This window comes from Physeter macrocephalus, chromosome 5 (genome assembly GCF_002837175.3).
Source record: "Physeter macrocephalus isolate SW-GA chromosome 5, ASM283717v5, whole genome shotgun sequence".
NCBI classification, from domain to species: Eukaryota; Metazoa; Chordata; class Mammalia; order Artiodactyla; family Physeteridae; genus Physeter; species Physeter macrocephalus.
The window spans coordinates 63396084-63407127 of record NC_041218.1 but is presented as its reverse complement, the minus strand read 5'-3'; the positions used below and the strand labels follow the sequence as shown (position 1 = coordinate 63407127).

At 36.8% G+C, this 11044-nt stretch overlaps 1 long non-coding RNA gene across 2 annotated transcripts in view; it reads left to right on the top strand.

Moving 5' to 3' along the window:
• The window catches only part of LOC114486321 (uncharacterized), a 191239-nt gene that overhangs the window by 89252 nt on the left and 90943 nt on the right, over positions 1–11044 (top strand). Inside the window, exon 1 of one of the 2 annotated variants that reach the window (XR_003679899.2) lies at positions 1570–1661. The exons of the other annotated variant lie outside the window; for it this stretch is intronic. This is a non-coding gene — a long non-coding RNA (uncharacterized lncRNA). Of the gene's footprint in view, positions 1–1569; positions 1662–11044 lie in introns of those variants that run through there. 2 annotated transcript variants of the gene reach the window in all.

The following is an 11044-nucleotide window of genomic DNA, read 5'->3' as shown; positions in this document are numbered from 1 at the left end:
AGATCCTTGCCGGGTAGAGTAATCTTGATTGTAGGTTCTTCCCTTTCATCGCTTTAAATATGTCATGCCACTCCCTTCTGGCTTGTGGAGTTTCTGCTGAGAAATCAGCTGTTAACCTTATGGAGGTTCCCTTGTATGTTATTTGACCTTTTTCCCTTGCTGCTTTCAATAATTTTTCGTCTTTAATTTTTGCCAATTTGATTACTTTGTGTGTCGGTGTGTTTCTCCTTGGTTTTATCCTGTATGGGACTCTCTGCGCTTCCTGGACTTGGGTGGCTATTTCCTTTCCCATGTTAGGGAAATTTTCGACTATAAGCTCTTCAGTTCTTTTTGGGGTCCTTTCTCTCTCTCCCCCTCTGGGACCCCTATAAAGTGAATGTTGTTGCACTTAATGTTGTCCCAGAATTCTCTTAGGCTGTCTTCATTCCTTTTCATTCTTTTTTCTTTATTTTGTTTCACAGCAGTGAATTCCACCATTCTGTCTTCCAGGTCAGTTATCCGTTCTTCTGCCTCAGTTATTCTGCTATTGACTCCTTCTAGTGTATTTTTCATTTCACTTATTGTATTGTTCATCTCTTTCTGTTTGTTCTTTAATTCTTCAAGGTTTTTGTTAAACATTTCTTGCATCTTCTCGTTCTTTGCCTCCATTCTTTTTCCGAGGTCCTGGACCATCTTCACTATTCACTTCATTATTCTGAATTCTTTTTCTGGAAGGTTGCCTATCTCTGTTTCATTTAGTTTTTTTTCTGGGTTTTATCTTGTTCCTTCATCTGGTACATAGCTCTCTGCCTTTTTATCTCATCTATATTTCCGTGAATGTGGTTTTTGTTCCACAGGCTGCAGGATTTTAGTTCTTCTTGCTTCCATTGTCTGCCCTCTGGTGGATAAGGCTATCTCTATTTCATTCTTTTTAATGGCTGAGTAATATTCCTTTTTATATATGTACCACATCTTCTTTATCCATTCATGTGTTTATGGACTAAGGCCAACGTAGATACAGGGAAGTTGTTGGGATTTGAGAACTGGCAATGAGATTCCTTTTGATTAAGTTTAGTGGTAGTAGCTGTTTTGGACTGTCTATATGTTTTAGGTTAGATGAGAAAGTAGCAACCTCGGAAGGCAAATGGATCTTTATTCTTGGAATGGCAAATAAGCTTCTCCCCTCTTTTAAACTGAGAACCAGCAGGCAAAGATCATTGTTACTAGAGGAATGTAAGGCTTTCTAGAAACTTCCTCAACGAGCTTCAGATGGAGAAGCCCTGGAAGGCTCTCTGTTTAAATTGGGATCTACATAAGCCCAGAGAAACAGTGAGTTTAGATTACAGTGACTGAGAATAGCTAAATGTTAGTGAGGTACTTATTTGTATCTGGATACATGTATTTCTTTAGTCCTAGCACTATATATGACTTTTATAAAAAGTGTGTTTAAAATGTAGAGTGTAGGTTTTATTGTGTGGCTTTTAATTAAACAGAATGTTCCTTTACATTTGTATTTATGTGATACAATAAAGTTTTATTTTATAGGAGAAAATAATAATTGTTCTTTGACTAGGTTGATACCATGCTGTAGGAAGTCCTAACCAGAATGATACCACCCAGCACCAAGGCATGGGCATCCACCAGGCAGAACTCAAACTGCATGGTGTGTCAAATGATATAAGGTATGAGAATAAAGTAAACAGTTAAAGGAGCATTTATTATTACATTAAGAGATATTTCCTGAGCATGTCTATTCATTCTACTCCATCCCAAAGGCTGAGATGTTAGAATTCCTTACCATATCCAAGAAACCAAAAAGGGATGGATAAATCTAGACAAAGAGTTTCATCTGGGTCTAAAAACCTACCTCAAATTTTATGAAATTCCTGTTTGGGGCTGTATATTTTTCTTTTTCAATATATAGATCATCTCCAACTCCACTGCACCTTAGAATAAAGGAGATAAGGTAGAAAGAAAAAAAATGAACCAGAAATTCCAAAGTTAAAGAAATGGTTGAACATAATTATGCAAAAGCTAGGAAGCCAAAAATTAATGTTTTCCTATAAAGGATGGAGGATGATGTGTTGGGCATTTAAATGAGTACTGGAGGATGCAGAAAGGGCCATAAGGAGGATTTACTGTTATTGGGAGAGCTTTCACCTAGTATTTCATGACTATTGTGCTTTCAACTTTATAGTCAGACAATTCCATTCCTGCAGTTAAAAAAAAAAAAGCTGATATGTGATAAAATTAATACTACAAGGAGATGAGAGAAGAGGTGAATTAGGTTGATTTGAAGGAAAATGTTTCAGAAGAGATGAATACACATACTCAATTATGTTTTTTGAGATGATGGCTAAAAGGCAACAAGATTTCCAAGTCCCAGAGTTGGGACGAGCAACAATTTCAAGTCAAATGCTGGGAGGATTTGTACCAGCCACCTCTAAGCCAGAAGAAATTCTTTAAGGACTGGTACAGTGTCAAAGAAGATAAATCCAATGCTTAGGTATGAACATTTTGTAAGATTATCCTGTGACTCTTCATGTGTTGGAATTAATAGCAGTTCCCTAAGCCAAAATTTAGTCTAGAATATGTGCCTTTCTAGCAAATAATGTGGTTTGTAGTTGTTATAGTGATTTTACACGAGCATGGTCAGTATAAAAGTGACTGCTAAAGTGATCTGTTATAAAAGGCATCTATTCTCTGAACACTTTATTATACAAAATCAATAGGCAACTGAATTGTGTACCCAGGAGCATAGCTGGTTCTTCATACAAACCACCTACTTCAGACACCCAGACAACAATGGGCACCCACTTCCCTCAGGCCATCAGTCAGCATGCCATTGCTAAGGTGTATTTTAAATTGATAATGTTTTGGAGAGTAACAAAACAACAAATAAACAATTTTCATTTTTTTTGATAGTTTACTATGTGTTAAGCACTAAGCAAAGGGTTTTAAATAAATAAGAAAGATCATCTGGCCAGTGGATCAAATGTAAACTGTGTGAGTAGGTACTGTGCCTTATTCTGCCTTAAACAGAATAGATACACATGAATGAGTTCATTTGCTCTCCACAAACAATCTCATGAGGAGAGAAAGGCAGGTGCCATCCTCCTAATTTGTTAAAGGAGGATGCTGATAAATAGATGTTAAGTGACTTGCTGAAAGTGGTGGACAGCATCAGCTCTAGGGAGGAGTACAAGGGAGATAGGGTCCAGTGTTGCCTCTTTTCTACGTGGACATTAGGCATCTTGTCTTTGTGCTTGGCAGGAACCATGGTTAGATTCAGAACAGGTAGAGTCAATCCTGGCATACAGTCCTGAGGCAACCACTGAGTGAAGAGTAACCTTTTAGATTACTTTGATTTGAGCCAGTCCATTCTCATACTACCATCTATTTTTTTCTATCAGAAAAAAATTGCTTTACTAAATATTATTTACAGACACTATTGCCAGTAGTTGCCACATATTTGCCACTTAACTACTGGCTAGGTTCTCTGCTAAGCAGTTGACATATAATATCTCCTTTAATTCTTACCTCAACACTGAAGTAAACATTATGCCCATTTCATAGGAAAATGGTCATATAACTTGTCCAACGTCAAGGAATCAAACAGACCTACTGAATTTCATGGCTCATAAATTTGTTTGCCTCACTATCTTTACTTACTATTCTATGATGTGAGTAATCAGCTGCTGATCCAGACACATTTTAATACTGTAGGTGTATTTCTAGACCTTATTTCTTAAAGAAAACATTAGAGAGATGCCTCTTTGAATAATGCAGACATGAAGAAAAGGGGGCGGGATTTACTTGTTTGAAAGGCATATTCCAGTGAAACTAGTGTGATGAAAGAGGGACAAACATAAAAAGGTATTACATTCATGAATAGAGAGACATGAAAGTGAATTAACTGGGATGACTAGTGACTGCAACAATAGTCAAAGGGATGCATCTAATGAAAACACCCAGCAGGATGCCTAAAATTCACTCACCATTCACAATCTAGAGATACCACATTATCTTATTTTAGGTAATAGTATTTCTCACCTTTTCTGAAAAATGCTCCTTGTTCCACCTAGTTGCTTAGGCTATTACAATATTTCTCAACCTTTTTTTTTTTTTAATTTTTCTCCCTCAGAGAGAAAAAATACTAATTTAAATGCTCCCTTATACAGAAATGAAATACTGGGATAAGATCTGTTGGGTAAGGAGGGCCACAGACCATTTAATATCTAAGACATATTTGCTTTCCCAAGAAACAAGTTTCTCTGTTGAGAATGTTTGGGTTATAAAGCTACTTGATCCCTTCTCCTACATCCTATATCTGCTATTACTTCTAAACTGTAAGGGGTTATGGCTAAATAACAAGTGCTCAGGAAAAGCATATGGATGGTCATCATAGCATTTCATGGGTGTCTCTTTAACTCAGTGTATAGCGAGTTAGTCCAGTTGATCCATAGCTCCTGTTAACTACAAGGCCATTTGTTCAACTGCATAGGCTGCTCAGAAGAAGAAAAGCTGTAAAGTCAGATGTTCGGGTTCAAACCTCAGCTCCACCACTTCTCAGCAATGAGACTTTGGCCCATCATCTAACCTAGTGGTCCTCAACTGGGGGCAACTTTGTGCACCCTCACCCCAAGACATTTGGCAATGTCTGGAGACAGTTTTGATTATCAAAACTGGGGGGTGGGAGACTACTGTTACCTAATGGGTAGAGGCCAGGGATGCTGCTAAACATCCCCCAATGCACAGGTCAGCCCCTCACAACAGGGAATTATCCAGTCCAAAATGTCAACTGCCAGGTTGAGAAACTTTGATTTAACTTCTCTGCTGCTCATTTTTGTCATTGTGCCAGATGGTGTTCATTCCTTAACGGACATTTCCAATCCATCTGCTTGTAGACTCCACTGAAGAGGTTGGAAACACTAAATACTTATTTTGCCAGCCTCCCTTGCCTTGCAGCTAGGGATAGCCCGGAGGTACAGTTCTGCCCAGTAAGAGATAAGTGGAAATCTATTAGAGGCATAAGGAAAGTTTTGGTTTTTTCCTGAGACAAGAAACAGATCAGACTGGTGTCATCCCCTTCTTAGCTGCTTTCTACCTCAAACATGGAAGTAATATATAGAGTTGCAGCCATCTTCTTACTATCGTTAGGGAAAGGCAAGAGATTCAAAGAGAGGATGACCTAGATATTGTTGAGGCCATGAACCAATGCCATATCACCCTCCTGTACTTCTTTTTATGTTAGAATATATAACTCCTATTTGTTTAAACGTTCCTGATATACTCAAATTTAAAATTAGAATAATAATAGGGTTTTTCACTAATTTTTACTGAGGTAAAATATATAATAAAATATGCCATTTTAACCATTTTAAATGTACAATTCAGTGGCATCAATTACAATACACTTGCAATGTTGTGCAACCATCACCACTATCTCTTTACAATTTTTTTCAACATCCCAAACAAAAACTCTGTGCTCATTAATAACTGTCATCCACCTTCTCCCCAACCTGAAATCCCTGCTAACCTCTAATCCACTTATTGTTTTTATGAATTTGTCTATTCTAGACAGTTCATATAAGTGTAATAATACAATATTGATCCACAAGGCTTATTTCACTCAGTATAATGTTTACAAGGTTCACCCATGTTGTAGCACATATCAGAACTTCATTCTTTTTCATGGCTGAATGATATTCCAATGTATTCCTCATTTTGTTTATCCATTCACCTGTTGATGGGAACCTGGGTTGTTTCCACCTTTTGGCAATGACAGGGTTTTAAAAGATTAAATGAAATAATATACCTAAAGCACTTAGAACAGTGCTTCATACCTAAGAAGAACTTAGCAAATGTAAGCTAAAATTATTACTGCTATCACTAAATACCAACCTGTCACATCCACCCTGTCAACTATCTTTTGTTCCAAGGGGGAATGTACTAGTATGTATGTGCACTGGCATAAAACTGTGATCAGAACCTACTGTACAATTCAAAGCAAATGATACTCTCATGGATCTGTGACCATGTGTGGGTGTGATGGACAACAACCTATTTTCATTTATCCATTCATCCTTCCATATATCTATCCATTCAGAATTTATTGAGCATCTCCTATGGGAGAAATCCTATGCTTCAAACCTAAGCTGAAGTGACACATAATTGATTTGTTAAAAAAGACAAGAAAAGGAGGTGCTTAATAAACATTTCTGGTGATTATGGAATAGTTCTACACTCAGTCATGAGCTTCAAAAATGTCTCTAGGACTGTGTTACTTCTCCAGAGTTATCAATGAACAAGCCACCTGCCTTATGAAGTCCTCATCCTGCTAAGTACTTTTTAAACAGATTCATAAATATTGTTGACTTTCATCCTTTACACCTAATGTCTCAAGGTACAAAACAAAAGCTCTGTATAGTGACTGTCATGACTGGTGCCAGGAAGAATGCCATTGCCTAAGTGAGAAAAACTTCTACCTCCAAGTAACAGGGATAGGCAGAGAGTAGAGATGTGTGCACAGCAGGCCAACTTTTTAGCTGGCGAGAGATAAATTTTTTGGGAGAGGATCTGGTGTAGGGAGGGGGCTTATACTGACGAGCACATTAAAACAAGGAGTAGGAAAAAAGTGTGGAGGAGGAAATGATAGTAAATCTGATGTCAGTGGTGATAGCAGATCTTACTTTGGCATAGAAGACCTTTTAAGATGAGTGTGGATGGTCAACGTTTAAGATCAACTACTGGAATGTTTGGAAGTGAGGTATTCAAGGAGCATTTGCTATGTGCAACATGTTTTATAACATAAGATAATTATCAGCTTGCCCTGGTGTATCTTACAATTTATTTAGTCAAAATCCACCCACACAATATCTTCAGAAAGCAAGTGGAAGAAATAGTGAGGAAATAAGAATGTCGTGGGGTTCTGAGATGGTACATGAACTCCACTCTTAGAGAACAGTCATGAGGGAGCTAGAAACTGAACTGCACTGAGTAGTGGTTGGCATGAAGGAAAGAGAGGAAATGCCACCAATAGAGGAATGACAGAGCACTAGAAAGGAGGTGGTGGGCTGACTAGGCAGTAAAGAGGTTGGCCTGGCTGGACCACCATGGGAAATAAGGTTTAATGGGAGAGTGGTGCCCAGAAAGAGACAGGCACTAAGTAGCTCGTTATTTTCAGTTCAGTCACAAGATAATATGGTTTCATTTCTAGGTGCTGGAGATTCTCATTCCATTTCACTAGTCCCTCCTCTGCCCACTTTTTTCAAATCTTGTTGTAGTTCATCTCACACACTCTAGGCAAGGGGAAAAATATTAATGTTTCAAAAAAATAAACTAGCTCCCAACAAATCTTTTCGGGCTCCTCTGAATAACTACCACACACCCTCCCAGTCACATCTTTATGTGATTTTCATTTAAATTGGCTCACTTACCTGGCATTTCCTGATGATCTAACCTGTCACTGGTGCTCCAGCTGATACTGTGATTGCTACCGGCTATTTTATACTCTGGAATGAAAAGTGGTAACACTAGAGCCGCTGTGTTTTATGTTTTGTCAAATGCTGGGTACATTTCTGGCATTTTGTACATAACAAGTGTAACAAAGCAGGCCCGGGCGGAAGGATATGGCATCTGCCATATCCTCTGGCACAACAAAGGTGGCAAGTCCAGTGGTCTCCGACCTGTAGGGTAGTGGTAGACGGCCCTGGGAAATGAGGCTTTTATCACAATCTACATGAAAAAAGAAATAGTGCCTCCAGTGTGTCTCCATGAACACTAGAAAAGCCTGAGTGGAAATAACCTACACCCAGGAGACAAGTGCTTTGCTTAATGAGGGTTTTAATCCTCCATTCGCTCTCTGATAGGTGTACATTGCCAAGCATAGAAACTTAGAGTCACTTAAAGTTACTAGGGTGTATGGTGTTAGGGAGTGTTCTAATTTCATTCTTTTACATGTAGCTGTCCAGTTTTCCCAGCACCATTTATTGAAGAGGCTGTCTTTTCTTTATTGTATATTCTTGCCTCCTTTATCAAAAATAAGGTGACCATATGTGCGTGGGTTTATCTCCGGGCTTTCTATCCTGTTCCATCGATCTATATTTCTGTTTTTGTGCCAGTACCATACTGCCTTGATTACTGTAGCTTTGTAGTATAGTCTGAAGTCAGGGAGCCTGATTTCTCCAGCTCCATTTTTCTTTGTCAAGATTGCTTTGGCTATTCTGGGTCTTTTATGTTTCTATACAAATTGTGAAATTTTTTGTTCTAGTTCTGTGAAAAATGCCATTGGTAGTTTTATAGGGATTGCATTGAATCTGTAGATTGCTTTGGGTAGTAGAGTCATTTTCACAATGTTGATTCTTCCAATCCAAGAACATGGTATATTTCTCCACCTATTTGTATCATCTTTAATTTCTTTCATCAGTGTCTTATATTCTTTTCTGATTTGGATTCCTTTTATTTCTTTTTCTTTTGTGATTGCTGTGGCTAAAACTTCCAAAACTATGTTGAATAATAGTGGTGAAAATAAACGCAAAATGAATTAAAGACCTAAGGCCAGACACTATAAAACTCTTAGAGGAAAACATAGGCAGAACACTCTATGATATAAATCACAGCAAGATCCTTTTTGACCCACCTCCTAGAGAAATGGAAATAAAAACAAAAATAAACAAATGGGACCTAATGAAACTTAAAATCTTTTGCACAGCAAAGGAAACCATAAATAAGATGAAAAGACAACCCTCAGAATGGGAGAAAATATTTGCAAATGGAGCAACTGACAGAGGACAAATGTCCAAAATTTACAAACAGCTCATCCAGCTCAATATCAAAGAAACGAACAACCCAATCCAAAAATGGGCAGAAGACCTAAATAGACATTTCTCCAAAGAAGATATACAGATTGCCAACAAACACATGAAAGGATACTCAACATCACTAATCATTAGAGAAATGCAAATCAAAACTACAGTGAGGTACCACCTCACTGTAGTTTTGATTTGCATTTCTCTAATGATTAGTGATGTTGAGTATCCTTTCATGTGTTTGTTGGCAATCTGTATATCTTCTTTGGAGAAATGTCTATTTAGGTCTTCTGCCCATTTTTGGATTGGGTTGTTCGTTTCTTTGATATTGAGCTGGATGAGCTGTTTGTAAATTTTGGACATTTGTCCTCTAGAGAATGGACTTGAGGATATGGGGAGGGGGAAGGGTTAGCTGGGACAAAGTGAGAGAGTGGCATGGACATATATACACTACCAAACGTAAAATATACACTACCAAACGTAAAATAGATAGCTAGTGGGAAGCAGCCGCATAGCACAGGGAGATCAGCTAGGTGCTTTGTGACCACCTAGAGGGGTGGGATAGGGAGGCTGGGAGGGAGGGAGACACAAGAGGGAAGAGATATGGGAACATATGTATATGTATAACTGATTCACTTTGTTATAAAGCAGAAATTAACACACCATTGTAAGGCAATTATACTCCAATAAAGATGTTAAAAAAATAATAATAATAAAAAAATCAATCATCCTTGGAAGGCATTACTTGGACTGTTTACTAAACAGAGCAAGTAGAGAAAATGGATCCCACAGTGGCTAATGTTAATTTTTTCTTCCTTTTTCTCCCCCTAATCAAATATAGCTTTCTTTTAAAAGTAAAAAAATTATAATAATAAAAAATAAAATAACCTTTCTAGGGTGGTAAACCTAAGATGAGTAGAGATAGTTTCAGGAGACAGTCTTTCAATTAGGAAAAGAAAAGAAACTGTTGACCCTTGATACTCATTTAACACAATGTTTTAATCAAGAATAGGAAGGTAATAAAGATTAAGAACTTCCTTTCAAATTTATTTTGGGAGACTGTTTTTGTTGAAAAGGTGTCTAATGAAAAATTTTATTACTTCTTGATGTTATAAAGTATTTGCAAGCTGTTATTTAGACAACAGAAATGCAAAATTTTGTTAACCAACATAATAGTGTTTTTTTCCTTTTGCTTTTTATAGACTAAATGAAAGTTTTAAGAGATTGGCTACTATTATTTTCTCCATCTGTTGAAAACGATGTATATCTTCATGTTTACATCTAGGGAGAAGGAAGTATCCATGAAAATGATGAACTTTAGAGGTTGCAATAATTTATGTGGTGACCACAGTGGTTAGAAATGTGATTGACTAATATTGTACAAAATCATTATAATCCATTACAGAGATTAAAAAGGTGAATTCATGAAGTAAACTGGCTACAAAAGAAATGGACCAGTTAACGAATATTTTAGAATGTTTTGATTGCATGAAAAATCAACATGATGGTTGTCTTAGGTAATTATTTGTTTTTCCTCAAAAGTAAAATAAAAAAAAAAAAAGTAAAATGAGCTTGTCCTTCATGAATGTGGACTACTACCAAAAGGGTTAATATTTCCAAAACCTTCAGTAAGATTAGGTTACATAAAAACAAATGCCACAAAAAAAACCCCCCCAAAAAAAAAAAAACAAAAAACAAATGCCACAGCCCATTAAAAAAGCAGGCATTTAATTTTTATGGTGTATATTTAAATCTACACAAATCTATGATTTTAAAAGAGCCATGTAATTTAATTAGTATTAATCAGTGTTGATTTAACAGAAGGCAGAAGAAAGTTCCTGCTCTGTGTACATTAAGGAAAACCAAAAAATGAAACCCAAGTTATGATAGATGGATGCATAGTCACTTAAACCCCCCAGATTTAATCTAAAGACTTAATCAACACTGTCTAAAAGGTTATATTATATTAGTACTAATACAGCTAACCAAACCAAAAGTATATTTCTACTTTCATAAAATTTAAGAGCTTAATTATTTAGATTCAAGATAAATTTGGCAGCATTAAGGAAATGTAGTATATTTTAGTACAAAACATCTAAAATGTTGTGAAAGGCTTCCGACAGAGACTCAAAGGCAAATATAGATGAATAATAACCTCATACATTTCCTTGAATCAATGGTGATTCTAATATAGATGAATAATAACTTCATACATTTTCCTTGAATCAGTGGTGATTCCATCATGTGCCCATTTG